We start from the raw sequence: 16,500 nt of genomic DNA, 5'->3' as shown, positions 1-16,500 counted from the left end.
CCATCACCCACCCTCTCCTCCCTCCCACCCCCCATCAACCCTCAGTTTGTTCTCAGTTTTTAACAGTCTCTTATGCTTTGGCTCTCTCCCATTCTAACCTCTTTTTTTTTTTTTTCCTTTCCCTCCCTCATGGGTTCCTGTTAAGTTTCTCAGGATCCACATAAGAGTGAAACCATATGGTATCTGTCTTTCTCTGTATGGCTTATTTCACTTAGCATCACACTCTCCAGTTCCATCCACGTTGCTACAAAAGGCCATATTTCATTTTTTCTCATTGCCACGTAATATTCCATTGTGTATATAAACCACAATTTCTTTATCCATTCATCAGTTGATGGACATTTAGGCTCTTTCCATAATTTGGCTATTGTTGAGAGTGCTGCTATGAACATTGGGGTACAAGTGGCCCTATGCATCAGTGCTCCTGTATCCCTTGGATAAATTCCTAGCAGTGCTATTGCTGGGTCATAGGGTAGGTCTATTTTTAATTTTCTGAGGAACCTCCACACTGCTTTCTAGAGCGGCTGCACCAATTTGCATTCCCACCAACAGTGCAAGAGGGTTCCCGTTTCTCCACATCCTCTCCAGCATCTATAGTCTCCTGATTTGTTCATTTTGGCCACTCTGACTGGCGTGAGGTGATACCTGAGTGTGGTTTTGATTTGTATTTCCCTGATAAGGAGTGACGCTGAACATCTTTTCATGTGCCTGTTGGCCATCCGGATGTCTTCTTTAGAGAAGTAAGACGGTGTCTTCAATCAATGATTTAAAAAAAAAAATGGACAGCTACATGCAAAAGAATGGAACTGGCCTACTATTATACACCATACACAAAAATAAACTCAAAATGGATTAAGGACCTTGAATGTAAGATCTGAAACCATAAAACTCCTACAAGAAAACAGACATTGGTTTTGGCAATATTTTTCTTGGACTGGTCTCCTCAGGCAAGGGCAACAAAAACTAAAATAAACAAATGGGACCACATCCAACTAAAAAAGCTTTTGCACAGCAAACGAAACCATCGACAGAACAAAAAACAACCTACTGAATGGGAGTGGATATTTGCCAATGAGGCAGCCAATAAGGTGTTAATATTTAAAATGCATAAGGAACTTACACAAGTTAATATTTAAAAATCAACGTGATTAACAAATAGGCAGAGGACTTGAATAGACATTTTTCCAGAGAAGGCATACAGATAGCCAACAGACATGAAAAAATGTTCAAACCACTAATCATCAGGGAAATGCAAATCACAACCACAATAAGCTGTCACCCAACTGCTGTTAGATTGCCTATTATCAAAAAAGACAAAAGTATGGAGGATATGGAGAAAAAAGGAACCTTTGTACACTGCTGGTGGGAATGTTAATTGGTGCAGCCACTATGGAAAACAATATGGAGTCTCCTCAAAAAATTAAAACTAGAACTACCATGCAATCCAACAAGTCCACTTCTGGGTATGTATCAAAATAAAATAGAATCACCAATTGGAAGAGATAGAAATAGCCCTATGTTCATCGCAACATTATTTACTGTAACCAAGATATGGAAGCAATCTAAATGTCCATCAATAGATGAATGGATAAAGATGTAAGATATATGTGTGGTGTTATTATTTAGCCATAAAAGGAACGAAATCTTGCCATTTGTGACAACGCGGACAGACCTAGAAGGTATTCTGCTAAGTGAAATAAGTCAGACAGAGAAAGACAAATATTGTATGATTGCATTTATGTGTGGAATCTAAAAAACAAAACAGAAACAGACTCAGAGATACAGGAAACAAACTGTTGGTTACCAGAGTGGGGAGGGTTGAAGGGCAGGTGAAGTAGGGGAAGGGGATTAAGAGGTACAAACTTCCAGTTATAAAATAAATAAGTCAGGTGAGCTGTAATGTACAGCATAGGGAAAATAGTCAATAATGATATGATAATTTTGTATGGTGACAGTTGGTAACTACACTGCCGAACCCCTTTCCAGAAAGTCTAGTCTCATGGTGTCCTCCAATGCCCTACACTCAACAACTCCCCTTAAGGATGCAGTGAGCTGCCCCCAGAATTTCTGGACTCCTGTTTCCTTCCTGGTCCCAAGACAGCACTGCCTACAAAAATAAAGGCAGCCTTAGCTTCCAAAGGCAGAAATCCTCAAAGTTCAAATGGTGATACTGCATTTCAATAACATGACCCTGAGCAAGTTAAATAACCTTTATAAGCTTCGTGATCTGTAATAGCAAGGAAAAAATTTTTCTCTACCTCATTTGTTCAGTTATTGAGAGATTCAAATGTAATCAGATGGCATGGGGGCGCCTGAGTGGCTCAGTCGGTTAAGCGACCAACTTCGGCTCAGTTCATGATCTCGCGGTTTGTGAGTTCGAACCCTCGAGCCTCGCATCGGGCTCTGTGCTGATGGCTCAGAGCTTGGAGCCTGCTTCGGATTCTGAGTCTCCCTCTCTCTCTGCCCTTCCCCTGCTCATGTTCCGTCTCTCTCTCTCGGTCTCTCAATAACAAATAAACGTTAAAAAAATTAAAAAGAAATCAAATGGCATGTAAAGCTTTATGTTCAGTAGAAGCTGGATATTGTAATTATTATTATTGTTTTTTCCACCTAACCCATGTTCTTCCTCTACTCCTATTCCAGGTATCTTGGTCCTCACAGCATGTTGCCTCAGTTTCCACATGCCACAACAAACCTAACAAGTAAAGCACCTCTTGATTCCCTTCAATTATTTTACAAAATCCCCAGGGAACACTCATGAATAAATATTCTTGGCTGTAATGTGGCATCTGCCATTTTCCTTCTCCCTTGTTCAGGCTTCTCTGACTTGTCTTTTTTCTATTTTCCGGGATTATCATCAAGGGTACCCGGGCCAAAACAGCTGTCTTCCTTTGTGCCCGAAGCTGCCAGAGCCACCCTCCATGCTGCCAGTCGAGTGCCCTGTGTGCTAAGATATCAGTGTGACTGATATGCTCAGATTGTTACAATACTGATAACATTCCATTCCTCCTCAGCCATACCTGCTCATTCCCTATGGCTACCCCAGTGCCTGAACGGCTGGCATTCTTTGCCTCAGGATGGGAGCAGGTGCATCCTGCAAGGGGTCATTTTTCAAAGAGATAAGGGCAAAACTGATTTCTTAAATGTCTTAGCAAACGATATTCCTGAAATGCACATTTTTAAAATTCCCTTTTCATGTCATGAACAAAACCTAGAAACCTGATGGTAGAGTTTAATAAAGGCTACATTGTGAATAAGAATTTAAAAAAATGACATAAGAGCAGGCAAAGTGCTCTGTTCAGATGTACACTGTTACATAAGGGAAGCTGAACTCATGAGCTAGGGACTTAAACAAACAGCTTCAGGGCTAGCCAACCAACTAAGGCCAAGTTCCCAAGTAGTATCTAATCTGATTATTCCTGCTGTTTGTAATATGGAATAGATTCCTCCGTTGGTGAACCGCACATTTCCTTCTTCATTGCCTTTTGACATAAGAAAAATAAAAATTCTTTTATTGTTAAGCTATTTTATTGCAGAATCTGTATCCAAGGGAAATAAAAACTTCTATGCTTGAGTATATGTGAAGCATATTCGAATGATCGAGGGAAGTCATAAAATATGTGATAATTCATGCATAATGTCTATTATTTATCACTTCAGATATAACTGAACTTACAGGGCAAAAACAAATGATTTTTTTTCTCTTTTTCCATCTTAGGCTGAAGTTTTTATTTCTGATCTACCATAAAAATCCAATACAACTTCTACTCTTCTGAAATATTGCTTGAGATTTCTTTTCTCCTGCCACAACTATTTATAGCAAGCTTGAATTAAGTAGAAGTGTCTTTGACCATCTCTTAACTTAAAAACAGAACTCAGAGCCTTTTGTCTGCCATATAGACCTTTTTAAGTTTTGAAAATTATTGTCCTAGACATTTGAATTAAGAAAATAGAAAAATAATTGCAAAGCAATTAAAAGTAAAGTAGGAGAGATAAACACAATAGCAGAAAGAAATGAAATAAAAATGTTAAAAAGAATGCTATTTATTTTTTAAACCTAAGGGTTTTTTTTTTTTGAAAGATATTATTTAGGAAAACCTCTGATAAAACTGAACAAGGGAAGGAGACACAAATAAACAATAATGGAATGAAAAATGGATCAAAACTCATACACAATAGACAATTTTGAAATAATGAGATTATTAAGAAGAATGATAGTTCAGCGCTCTACAAATCATAAATAACACTTAAAAACTTTTAAATATTAATTAACAAAAATGACTGAAGGCAAAACAGAAATCCAAAAGAAACCAGAAATAATCAAATAAGTTGAATTGCTAGTCAGAAACCAACGCTGAAAACGCATTAATTCCAGAAGGTTTTGGAGAAGCATTTTCAACAAGGAAGAAAAAAATTTCAATCTTACACAAACCATACCAGCAAGTAGAAAAAAAGAGAGCGATACATAATACATTTTATGTAACTATGCTTCAATGAAAAGAAAAGAGAGAGAGAGAATATCAATAATATCAATGTGGGATCTGATTTGTTAGGGAAACCTGTGGGGAAGGGACAGATTTGGCCAGTTATCTATCACAGGTTATGAGACAATGGAGGAGGCAGGAAAGGGGAATGTTTCCTCTTAGTTACAATCTGGATTTCCTTTAATTAGAGTCCCAAATAAAACATTCAACTCTAGTTTAGTAACTTTTGGCTACTGGAATTTGTTCTTAAAAAGTGTCTGTAGGGGCACCCCACTGCATTTCTACACACTGATAAATGAAGCAACAGAAAGAGAAATTAAGAAAACGGGCTCATTTACCGTTGCACCAAAAATCATAAGATACCTAAAAATAAACTTAACCAAGGAAGCGAAAGACCTGTACTCTGAAAACGATAAAACACTGATGACAGAAATTGAAAATGACACAAATGGGAAGATATTCCAGACTCATGCATTGAAAAAAATGAATATTGTTAAAAGCTCCATACCACCAAAGTAATCTACAGATTTAATGCAATCCCTGTCAAAATACCAACAGCATTTTTTTTTACAGAATTAGAACAAATACTCCTGAAATTTGTATGGAACCACGAAAGATCCCAAATGGCCAAAGCCATGTTGAAAAAGAACAAAAGTGGAGGTGCCACAATCTCAGATTTCAAGCTATACTACAAAGCTGTAGTCATCAAAACAGTATAGTCCTGGCACAAAAACAGACACATAGATCAACAGAACAGAATAGAGAGCCCAGAAATAAACCCATAATTAAGTCGTCAGTTATGGGGTGCCTGGGTGGCTCAGTCCGTTAAGCGTCAGACTCTTGATTTCAGCTCAGGGCATGATCTCAGGGTGGTTAGATTGATGCTCAGCATGGAGACTCTCTCTCCCTCTCATTCTCTCTCTCTCTCTCTCTCTCTCTCTCTCTCTCAATCAAAATAAATAAATAAATAAACTTTAAAAAATAAAAACTAAAAGGTCAATTGATCTTTGACAAAGGAGGCAAGATTATGCAGTGGCACATAGATCAATAGAACAGAATAGAGAGCCCAGAAATAAACCCATAATTAAGTCGTCAGTTATGGGGTGCCTGGGTGGCTCAGTCGGTTAAGCGTCAGACTCTTGATTTCAGCTCAGGGCATGATCTCAGGGTGGTTAGATTGATGCTCAGCATGGAGACTCTCTCTCCCTCTCATTCACTCTCTCTCTCTCTCTCAATCAAAATAAATAAATAAATAAACCTTAAAAAATAAAAACTAAAAGGTCAATTGATCTTTGGCAAAGGAGGCAAGATTATGCAGTGGGAAACTGACAGTCTCTTCAACAAATGGTGTTGGGAAACTGGACAGCTACATGCAACAGAACGAAACTACCCTCCTTTCTTATACCGCACACAAAAATAAACTCAAAATAGGTTAAAGACCTCAGTGTGAGACCTGACCATAAAACTCTAGAAGAGAACACAGGCAGTAACCTCTTTGACATGAGTTGCAGCAATATTGTTCAAGTTATGTCTCCTGATATAAGAGAAACAAAAGCAAAAATAAATTATTGGGACTACATCAGAATAAAAAGCTTCTGCGTGGCAAGGGAAATAATCAACAAAACAGCCTACTGAATGGGAGAAGATATGTGCAAATGACATATCTGATAAAGGGTTGGTATCCAAAATATATAAAGAATGTACACAACTCAACACCAAAAACCCCACAAATAATCCAATTAAAAAATTGGCAGAAGACATGAATAGACACTTCTCCAAAGAAGACATCCAGATGGTGAACAGACACATGAAAACATCACTGATCATCAGGGAAATGCAACTCAAAGCCACAGTGAGATATCACTTCACACCTGTCAGGATCAACAATGAAAGAAACAACAGCTCTTGGTGAGGGTGTGGAGAAAAGGGAACCCTTTTGCACTGTTGGTGGAAGTTCAAGCCATTCTGGAAAACAGCATGAAGTTTGCTCAAAAAGTTAAAAATGGAACTACCCTACGACCTAGAAATTGCACTACTTAGGTATTTATCCAAAGGCTACAAAGATATAAATTCAAAGAGATGCATGAACCCGGATGTTTATAGCAGCGTTATCTACAATAGCCAAAGTATGGATTCAGCCAGTGTCCATCAACAGATGAATGGATAAAGATGTGGTATATACATGCAATGGAATATTACTCAGCCATAAAAAAAAAAGAATAAAACCTGGCCATCTGCAACAACATGGATGGATCTAGAGGGCATTATGCTAAGTGAAATAAGTCAGTCAGAGAAAGACAAACACCATGTGATTTCACTCATGCGTGGAATTAAAAAAAAAAAAAACATATGAACAAGACAAAAGAGAGACAAACCAAAAAAAAAAAAAAAACAGATTCTTAAATATAGAGAACAAACTGATGGTTACCAGAGGGCAGGTGGGTGGGGGGATGGGTGAAATAGTTGAAGGAGATTAAGAGTGTACCTATCATGATGAGCAATGAGCAATGCACAGAATTGTTGAATCACTGTGTTGTATACCCGAAACTAACACTGTGTGCTAATTATACTGGAATTAAAATTTTAAAAATAATAATTGAAAATGTAAACATCAGAAGCCAAACTCAGAGAAACAGACAGTAGAAGTGGTACTGGTCAGGGTCTGGGGGTTCACGGGAATGGGGACATGTTGGCATAATGGGCACAAACTTCCAGTTGTAAGGTTAACAAGTTCTGGGAATCTAATGTACAGAATGGTGATTATAGCTAAGTATACTGTATCATAGACTTGTTGCTAAGAGAGTAGACCTTAAGTGTTCTCACCACAAAAAAAGAAGTGGTAACTATGTGTCAGGATGGAGGTGTTAGCTAAGGCTGTGGTGGTAATCCCTCTGCAAAATATAAATGTATCAAATCAACACACTGTACATCTTCAGCTTACACGATGTCATAGGTCAATTATGTCTCAATAAAGCTGATGGGAGAATATGACTGTTTAAAGAGACTGATTGGTTGGAGAGCCAGGAGGATTTATTCAGGTTATAAAATGAAATGTTGTGATAGAAACGGTGAGGGTGAGCCTATGTGCTTCGGTCAGTTAAGCATCAGATTCTTGATTTCAGCTCAGGTCATGATCTCACAGTCCTTGGGTTTGAGCCCTGCATTGGGTTCTGTGCTGATGGTATGGAGCATGCTTGGGATTTTCTCTCTCCCTCTCTTTCTGTTCCACATGTATTCTCTCTCTCTCTCTCTCTCTCTCTCTTTTTAAGTTTGTTTTAAACTTAAAAAAAAATAGTGAGAATCCCTCTCGTCTTTGTGAATTACTCTTTACATTGCTTAAAGCAGAGTTTCAAGTTCCCATTACATAAACATTTACAGTGAAAATAATCTTTAAATTTTAATTTGAGAAGTTAATACACGTGAAGGAATATTACATATGTTTTGTATGATTATTTATTGTATTATATAATATAGGTACCTAAGACGTGCATACCCCCAAATTTTAAGGAAAAAAAATCTTGTAAATGACCTTTGTTTCTCAAACCTCTCTACCACCCCATCTATTCTGAATGTTATGCTTTCAATTTATAGTTTACCATTCTCCTGAAACAATATGTTGACAAAGTTTTCATATTTTTGAACTTCATATAAACTGAATCTCTACTTTGCTTCCCAATCATTATGTTTTTTAGACACAACTACATTGGGATACATAGCCATGCTTTATTCAATTCCATTGCTATAGAATATTTCGCTGGCTAAATATACAAGTTATTTACACATTCTAATGTTGAGGAGTATTTGGCATGTTTCTGGTTTTTAGGTATTTGGAACAATCCTGCATGTCAATCATTATGTGTGTATCCAGAAGTGTATGTGCACAAGAATTTCTCGGGTATGGACCCAAAAGATGAAATTCTGGATGAAAAATCATGTAAATTTCAACTTTTACAAAACAATGCTAAATTGTTTCCAAAAGCCATGTTACCCATTTGTGTTCTCACCAGCATTTCATGGATTCCTGCTCTTCATCATCAGATGCTTTCGTTTTTGTGAACCTGGTATTATAAAATTGTGATGTGAGGGGCGCCTGGGTGTCTCAGTCGGTTGAGCTTCCTACTCCGGCTTAGGTCATGATCTCACAGTTAGTGGGTTCAAGCCCCGCATCGGGCTCTGTGCTGACAGCTCAGAGCCTGGAGCCTGCTTGGGATTCTGTGTCTCCCTCTCTGAACCCCGCCCCCCCTCAACACACACACCGTTCATGCTCTGTCTCTCTGTGTCTCAAAAATAAATAAACATTAAAAAAATAAATTTTATAAAATTGTGAGGTTATTTGCATTTACCGATAACTGATAAGGTTGGCATATTCTTCACACGTTTTCTTGCCATTAGAATATAAAGCCAACGTGTGGTGTCGAAGAATCTCTCTGGAAGTCTTCTCCAGGAAAGTGCAGCTTTCCGAATGTTTTCTGTGTTTCTTGCATTGCATGTTTTCTGTATTTCTTGTATTTCTGTATTTCTTGTATTGCCTGCCAAGCGAGCACATGTTCAACCCATGCTTTGGCAACAGCCTCCAGCAAAGAATCAGGGAGCATCTCCAAGTCATGGCTTCCCCAGAAGCCCTACTTCCCCTCTGACAGAACCTTCTCAGCGTTCCAGCAGAACTACCACGTGAGCACCAACAGCTACTGCAGAGACCAACCAGCTGAGCAAAGTCCTTCTGAAGACATGTCCTGACCCTGATCGACAAACAAACACAATCAGGCAGATCTTGGTGCTATCAGAGTGCGAAAGATATCCTGCACTTTCTACCATGATCCTACATGAAGATTGTATGGAGAAGTTTGAGGTCACGGTTGGTGATAAAACTTGAGCTTGTGCCCATATACCACGGGAAGCAGTTGAGTAAGAAGACATCTATTTTTCAATGGGAAACTCTGTTGCATCTATAAAAAAATGACCGTTTACAGAATTAACACTTCTGTACAAGGAAAGCCTACATTTTCTGCCCATGTGAAACTCTTACTAGAAGTTTATTCTTAAAAGCGCTTACATTTTTCTACTTGTATTTTTTAAAAAACTAAAGCTGAAATCTTGACATTAGGAAAAGCAAAACTTAAAAAAAAAACAGGTTAATTCTGAAATACTTCCCAAAGTCATTGTACCAAGTTTCACTCCCATCCTCGGTGGTGACGTTGCTGTTACTGTACCTTCTCGCGAGTCTTGGGTGGTCTGGGCAAGTCGCTTAACTTCACTTTGTAGGTGAGGAATATTTCCCTGTGATTCTCATCTTCTTACTCATTACCAGAAACACTGCTATGGGATTTAAATTCTGTGGGCTGCAGATTACTGTATGCTTTTTCTGGTAGCTTCCGAGATACAGCAGAAATGGGTTACATAAGAGCAAGACAGATGAAAAGCATAAAGAAAAGGGCACAAACTAAAGTTTAGTAAGCACCAACTGTGTTCCATGGGGCAGGTGGTTTATTTGCATTATTGAAGCAATCCTCATGGATCCTGTGAATGAAACATGGAAATGCCCCATTTTAACAGAAAAGGAAACCGATACTCAAAGGGCTTAAGAACTTCCCAAGGTCAATGGTGGTCAATGGTTTTCTTTTCACTATCACACTGGCTTGAACACCAAAGATTCCCCTTTTATGATGTTTCCTTCTACAGGAAATTCTTAATACATCACAGCTGGTGTTTGCAAAATGAAGTGAGATTCTTATGGTAAAGATGCTAAAATCCATTTTCTTTTTCTTTTTATCCTGGAACGAAGGTACAAGAAATAAATTCTTTACAAGAAGAAAACTAGGATTCAGAATTGATCCTTGCGGGGACGCCTGGGTGGCGCAGTCGGTTAAGCGTCCGACTTCAGCCAGGTCACGATCTCGCCGTCTGTGAGTTCGAGCCCCGCGTCGGGCTCTGGGCTGATGGCTCAGAGCCTGGAACCTCCTTCAGATTCTGTGTCTCCTCCTCTCTCTGCCCCTCCCCTGCTCATGCTCTGTCTCTCTCTGTCTCTTGATGATAAACAAATGTTAAAAAAAGAAAAAAAAATTCAAAATTGATCCTTTTTTTCCCCTAGTAAATTTCACTGTGGACAGCAATGGCAAAAAAAAAAAAAAAAAAAAAAAAAAAAAAAAAAAGCCATGCAAAACCATGTTTGATCAGATATTTTGCATGTTTTCTTGTATTTCTGAGTTTTGATCAAGGGTCAGATGCACAATTTTTGAAGTAATGACTTCAGGCAGCTTATTTAATCAATTTTAAATGATGGAATGACATATTCTATAATGAACATTTTCTAAGGTATAAAAAATCAAATTAATGATATAGTAGACTCATAAGTAGAGTAAGACTGTAATTAATGTGCTGTACAGTTCTGGCCTTGTATAAGAGGGTACAGCATTCTTTTTTTTAAAATTTTTTTAATGTTTATTTATTTTTGAAAGAGGGAGACAGTTTAAGCAGGGTAGGGGCAGGGGGAGAGGGAGACCAAAGATCTGAAGCCGGCTCTGTGCTGACAGCAGAGAGCCCAATGCAGGGCTCGAACCCATGAACCGTGAGGTGGTGACCTGAGCCAAAGTTGGATACTTGACTGAGCCACCCAAGTGCCCCAAGAGTGTACAGGATTCTAATCTTAGCTTGTAATTCTAATTTTATTATTACTCCAAAAAATACAAAATGGAAAAATATATGTATCAAGGTGAGGGAATTCAGAAACCATCTTGGAAGAAGCCAGGGGCAAACTGGGTAACATTGTATCGTTTTTATAACAATTGATTTGCAAAGTTTGCTTTGCAGCCCTTTCTTTCCAGCATTAATTTCTATTATAAATATAAGTGACATGAAGCCATGATGTTCCTGTTTTAAAGACTAAAATCCATTTCCTAGGAAACTGCAACTCTGGCTTTGATTACTTAGAGGTCTTTCTCGTATATTCAGTGTTTTAATATTTTGGCCTATGTTTTAATGCTGTTGTTCTTCATATAAGGTTTTCATTCATCCAATTTTGTAAATGAGAACTCCAAGAGAATCTGCTGCAGGACTTCTGACAACTGGCTGGTTTCTGCTCAGATTTGCTACAAGGTTGACAGGACCATCAGAATCTTATTTTATTCCTTTAAAAACTCTGAACTCTGATATTTCACACTCTAGTGTAAAGTCATTTGTGTGAATAGTTAGGTATCTAAATATAGTCTCTCTATCAGAATAAATCAGAAACCAAATGTTAATTAAGTATGAAATAGCTGGAGATTTTCAGCCAGCTAAGTATTTACCTTAATCCACAGTTAGAAATGGAATTAAAATCCTGTGCAGACCCATCAACAATTATCAAGAAAATTTGATGACCAATTATTTCCACATTCTGCTATAGCAGAGCCTATACAAAGATTTATACATACATGCATGTGCCCCCAAAGCCCTAAAATAGAAAAGACGGGCTGATATGCAAAGACAATACAGATACAGAAAATGAAAGTAATCAAAGTAAATATTCTAATCAACTTATAATGCTTTTCTTACATACAGAATCTACTTATATAATGATTAAACTGGGTTTTTAACTATAGGAAACTTAGCTAAAAATGAGTGTTGTTGTCTTCACACTTGGGGGTATGGATGCTTACCCCAGTGATTTGCCTTAGCTGAAAGCACTCAACTTTCCAAATTGCCTTCAGGCATGAGGGTGCACACCCATGTATGCCTACCCATGAGTGGGTGCACACACGCCCATGCACACACAGTTACACACACGCACAGCTAACCCATTTCTTTTAGTGTTACCTCCCTTTACAAAAAGATTAGCCAGCTTGATTATTCCACCTGGAGCCTAGACCAAAGTCCCACTTAAATTTCTGAAAGTCTAATCCATCCTCAAAAAGTAAATATTTAACAAAGCATTTTAGGATGGCAAAGAAAAACTCAAAGATGTTTTCAAGTTTGGAAACAGAGTTTGGATTGTTTTGTTTTGTCTTTTATGAATAAGAGATTATATTTATTAAGAAACTATTATATGCACATTAGCACATTATTTAAAGAAATCTCTTGAAATCATGGTGACAAGAGGTGATGATGTAAGAAACTTAGTTGAACAGAAGGCAGGACATTTTCAGTATCTCACAGATTTTTTTTTTTATATATGAAATTTATTGACAAATTCGTTTCCATACAACACCCAGTGCTCATCCCAAAAGGTGCCCTCCTCAATACCCATCACCCACCCTCCCCTCCCTCCCACCCCCCATCAACCCTCAGTTTGTTCTCAGTTTTTAACAGTCTCTTATGCTTTGGCTCTCTCCCACTCTAACCTCTTTTTTTTTTTTTCCTTCCCCTCCCCCATGGGTTCCTGTTAAGTTTCTCAGGATCCACATAAGAGTGAAACCATATGGTATCTGTCTTTCTCTGTAGGGCTTATTTCACTTAGCATCACACTCTCCAGTTCCATCCACGTTGCTACAAAAGGCCATATTTCATTTTTTCTCATTGCCACGTAGTACTCCATTGTGTATATAAACCACAATTTCTTTATCCATTCATCAGTTGATGGACATTTAGGCTCTTTCCATAATTTGGCTATTGTTGAGAGTGCTGCTATGAACATTGGGGTACAAGTGCCCCTATGCATCCATGCTCCTGTATCCCTTGGGTAAATTCCTAGCAGTGCTATTGCTGGGTCATAGGGTAGGTCTATTTTTAATTTTCTGAGGAACCTCCACACTGCTTTCTAGAGCGGCTGCACCAATTTGCATTCCCACCAACAGTGCAAGAGGGTTCCCGTTTCTCCACATCCTCTCCAGCATCTCTAGTCTCCTGATTTGTTCATTTTGGCCACTCTGACTGGCGTGAGGTGATACCTGAGTGTGGTTTTGATTTGTATTTCCCTGATAAGGAGCGACGCTGAACATCTTTTCATGTGCCTGTTGGCCATCCGGATGTCTTCTTTAGAGAAGTGTCTATTCATGTTTTCTGCCCATTTCTTCACTGGGTTATTTGTTTTTCAGGTGTGGAGTTTGGTGAGCTCTTTATAGATTTTAGATACTAGCCCTTTGTCCGATATGTCATTTGCAAATATCTTTTCCCATTCCGTTGGTTGCCTTTTAGTTTTGTTGGTTGTTTCCTTTGCTGTGCAGAAGCTTTTTATCTTCATAAGGTCCCAGTAATTCACTTTTGCTTTTAATTCCCTTGCCTTTGGGGATGTGTCGAGTAAGAGATTGCTACGGCTGAGGTCAGAGAGGTCTTTTCCTGCTTTCTCCTCTAAGGTTTTGATGGTTTCCTGTCTCACATTTAGGTCCTTTATCCATTTTGAGTTTATTTTTGTGAATGGTGTGAGAAAGTGGTCTAGTTTCAACCTTCTGCATGTTGCTGTCCAGTTCTCCCAGCACCATTTGTTAAAGAGGCTGTCTTTTTTCCATTGAATGTTCTTTCCTGCTTTGTCAAAGATGAGTTGGCCATACGTTTGTGGGTCTAGTTCTGGGGTTTCTATTCTATTCCATTGGTCTGTGTGTCTGTTTTTGTGCCAGTTGGATTGTTGGTATAAACAAAGTCCTACATTAAAGGAACTCTTACTTACACTTAGAGGTTCAGGTGAGTTTGTGAATTTTTTTAGATCAGTTTCAAAGCACCTATGTTAAAAGTTGATAAAGTTAACCGTATCTTTGTGATCGAGAGCAATAGAGGAATAGCTCCTGGAATCTTTTCTATGGCAGGTTAGGACCAAAGAATCCACTGCCAGTGGGTAAAATTAAACCTACTGGGATTTTTAAACACAAGTAATTCTAAGTATAATTAGCCGCACACATAACTATCCAGGCAGTAAAAGAGAGAAGGGAATTTTAGTAACCAAAGGAGATTTGTATACATAGCTTCTATTGTGTCACTCAGCCAGTGGGTGTATACGGTCCCTATACTAACTCTATAAATCTTGTCCATCCCATTGTGTGTAGGGAAGGAACCAGGATGGTGAAATTTCATCACATTCGTATCCTTAGCCACCACGGTCAACTTACAGAACATTTTAGATGAGGTTGAAGTAGAATACAAAATTTTAGCATGTTAATCTAATCAGATGGCTAAATTCTGAAACTCCAAGAGATTCAGTACACTGCATACTTGCTTTGATCAAGAGCCCCTTGGCCTCAAAGATTTTGGAAGTAAAGGCTCCTGTGAGCCCCTCCAGTTGCTTAGGCGATTGACCTCCAAACATCCATCCAGCATCCCTTTACCATGTTAAACTACCCTAAGCTCGATGGAGAATCCTGGATTTATTTGAAGCCCTTCAGATCTATCTCATCATTTGAGAAGAGGTTGCACTAAGCAAATACTTGCTGAATGTGTCACTGTGGATCAGGCTTTAATTTTCTATGGAAAATTCCAAGAACACATCTCAGAATGTGTCCAGATTTTCAAGCATCTCTTCTATCATGATAGCTCAGTTTCAAGAGAAATTAATTTTACTGGGGAAAAAAATGCTCTGCCCATGTGTCAGTCAAGACTCAAGAAGATGAGGAGAAAGCAAGGGAGAGGAGGAGTCCTTCTCCTTCAATCATTAAAAAAAAAAAAAAAAAAAAGGAAAACAAGGGAAAAAAAAAGGCCTGCTCCACAGCAAGGGGACTTTCACATACCCACGCAGATGCCAAGCACTGTGGGAGGGAAGTGCCCTGTGCTTCAGCCAATTAGGGCCAACCCTTGGAGCTGCGGGTGGAAATGGTCCAATTCCACTGAAGCCTACAAATGCAGAAGGGCCCTTCTCAAATGGAAATTCAGGTGCAGATAAAAAGGGGACCCAGATGAAAATGAGTAGGAAACAAGTGTTCTGTTGATCAAGAAAATATTTGCCTCTTATAATGTCTTCTTTCACAAGGCTCTCTTCTAAATGATGTTTAGGCTCTCTTCTAACTGACTGGGAGGCTCAGTCAGTTGAGTGACTGACTGTATTGCAGCTCAAGTCATGATCACAGGGCTGCAGGATCAATCTCTGGGCCGGGCTGCAGGCTAAGTGTGGAGCCTGCTTACGATTCTCTCTCTCCCTCCCTCTGCCCCTACTCCTTGCTTGTGTGCATGCCTCTCTCTCTCTAAAAAATAAATAAAATAAAATAAAATAAAATAAAATAAAATAAAACAAAATAATAAAAAAATAAAATAAAGCAATGCTTAGGATACCTGGGCTTCTTGAAAGTACCTTGGCTCTCTTGAAATGGCTGAGTTAAAAACCAAGAGTCATCATCCAAGATTTCCTCTTGGAATTAAAGTGAAGATGTATGCTATATATAAGTCCATAATCCACACCTCAAGAACTGTGTAATCTAAGTCATCTCAGTAATTCATCAATGTGTTCAGTAATTCGTTCACTAGGCCTACAGCTATGAGCATTTCAACAAAGTCAATACGTTTTTCTAGGCCAGTTACTAAAATTCCACCTTTTATTAGTTAATAGGCCATATTTCACTAGTGTTTTGAGTAAATATCTCCGAGAGCTGGATACATACTCATAGCATGGCTCGTAACGGAGCACACTTCTAGATCCCAGCAAGTCCTCAGGATCTCTGACTGTGCCGGGAGCTTTATGGAAAGGGGACATTTTCTATAGCAATGATGCAGACTCAATCTTAAAAATGCCTGTGGTTATGGGTTCTACAGTCAGTTTCATTTGGAAAGATTTGCCGAGGAACTTGTAGATTCTTCTTCCCTAAAATTCTGAAACCTGGCTGGGATGACTTAGGCAGGTTTTACTGATCCCATACCCACTGAAGAGTGGAAGACAGAGGATCTGTAACGTGGAGCATCTTCCTATTATTGTTTTGATGGGAAGACTGTCTTAAGGCTTCCCACCATCCCGAGAAGCCCATCCCTATTCTTGGGTTGACATGATAAAACACTGAATCTGAGGAATAAAGAGATGGTGATGTCATGGGTCTCATTCAGTAAAACTGTCTCTCTCTGTAGTCTCGTCTACGAAATAAATTTGAAGATTGGAGATTATTTCTATCTGTCAGGAAACATGTTTTCCTCC

Source organism: Prionailurus bengalensis, chromosome C1 (assembly GCF_016509475.1).
Source record: "Prionailurus bengalensis isolate Pbe53 chromosome C1, Fcat_Pben_1.1_paternal_pri, whole genome shotgun sequence".
NCBI lineage: Eukaryota > Metazoa > Chordata > Mammalia > Carnivora > Felidae > Prionailurus > Prionailurus bengalensis.
The sequence above is the reverse complement of the archived record's forward strand: the minus strand, read 5'-3'. Positions refer to the sequence as shown.